We start from the raw sequence: 1,904 nt of genomic DNA, 5'->3' as shown, positions 1-1,904 counted from the left end.
GAATGTTTACAGTTCTCACCACTAAGAAATATATTTTTGTCACTGTCACTATAGCAAGAATGAGTGTATGGTAATTTCCATTCGGATTTTACATATCCTTTACCCAATTGTTCATATTGGCCAGCAGGTATGTACTCAAGGCACTTTTTAAATCGGAAAGTTGTTATCGGAATTGTGATAATTCCGTGTATTATCCATTCAATGACAGGACTCTCTGACATTGTCAATGGTAATCTCTCGAGTTTTTCGATGCTCAGGATTGTATAGTCTGCTCCTCTCTGTGCCAAACTGATCTGTTTATCAGTAAGGTTAAAACTGGAAAATAATGACGTTGTGTTGATTAAACGCCAAGGCACATAGCCTGAACGAAGATTTTGCAGCGTCCAGCCTAATTCTATAATAGAGCGTAATTGAGACTGGCCATGTTGTAACATAAGCAAATCTCTGTCTATCACATCAAAGGCAGAGGATACAATATTGTCCAACGAATATATTCTGGAAGACAGAGTCATTAACCCATTGTCTACTACAGAAAGTGATTTCTCCAAATTAATACGATCAATTTCTCGTATTTTTTCAGCAGTTTCAATTTGCTTTACTTTCCAAGCCTCGTTGTAAGCAGCATAGATACTGGTCGCTATGAAACGCTTTTGACGCTGTTTGCGTGGTCCAAGAATGAAATCGCGCAAATCAGCACCATCTTTTAATAAAGATAAGTGTTGCTTAATTTCAGCCAGTGTGGATGTTGCTTAGCCATTCAAGGCAGAGCTTCCCTACACTGTATGTTGTTATAATCCCTGGATGTTGTCTCTGGGAGTATCTAGGGTCTAATCTGGTCATTTTAACCCCTGTGTTTTATTCAGGAATCTATCTTGACAGCTGTTTGTGTCTGTAGGCCAGATTAACCACTTTTTCCAATCAGGATGTGTTCTGTTGAAATGTAAAATTTGTGACACGTCTAACTCAATATCTGTGGTTGTATTTTCTGGTATTGGCTTCGGTATAGACGGTGTTTTAAGGTCTTTGATCTTAGCTAGGCCAAGACAAGATGTTTGGTGTATTGTGTCATTTAAAAATAACATTTGTTCAGGTATCATGCAGGTTCTAAATAGTGCTTCTATGCCTTGCACCTGCCAATCTTTTGTACCCCAAATTGTTTTCGTTTCAATATTATTTTTCCAATAATCAAAACCAAATGTCATCATTTTGTCATAAAATGCTTCTGAATATATCAATTTAGAATTTGTCAGCATTGTTTTCATTCCTGTTTTATCTAACAGTTTGTAATAAAACGTTTCTGCATCACTGGTGTTAAACCCTGAGAAGTATTTGAATTTCTCAAAAAATGCTTTAGAACTGCTTTTAGGTGGTGTAGAACAATGTTCCCATTGATTATACATAAAAACATTTCTAGGCTGTGCAGATTTATGCAAGTAATGATCCCCATAGTGGGTGTAACAGAATAACTGCTCATAACTAGATGAACCTTGTAAATAATCATGATCTGTGAATCTAGCTGACATTACTAAATCAGACATCATGTCATTAATACTGTTAAAGTCCCAATCATCAGAGAATGTACTTGGTGTCACAAAGTCACTTAAGGAAACCTTTAGTTGATGAGGATACTTCAGGATTTCGACCGGACCATAGATCTCATAGTCTGTTTTCTCCCATACTACCCCACCAGGTATTGGAATTGCTGTGACATTTACTGTTGACAGTTCTCTTTTCTTCACGTGGGATGATCTGTGTGGTTTCAGGACTAGGTTGATGTTCTGACTTGCTGTGTCCATTGTAATATATTTTCCTTCAATGAATTTTCCCAAACACAGTACCATGATGAGCCAAATCAAGAGGAAAAATACACCTAGACCGAACCAGAACTCTAGCCAAGGGGAAAT

Source organism: Lissotriton vulgaris, chromosome 5 (genome assembly GCF_964263255.1).
Source record: "Lissotriton vulgaris chromosome 5, aLisVul1.2, whole genome shotgun sequence".
NCBI classification, from domain to species: domain Eukaryota; kingdom Metazoa; phylum Chordata; class Amphibia; order Caudata; family Salamandridae; genus Lissotriton; species Lissotriton vulgaris.
Note: the sequence above shows the minus strand (reverse complement) of the source record.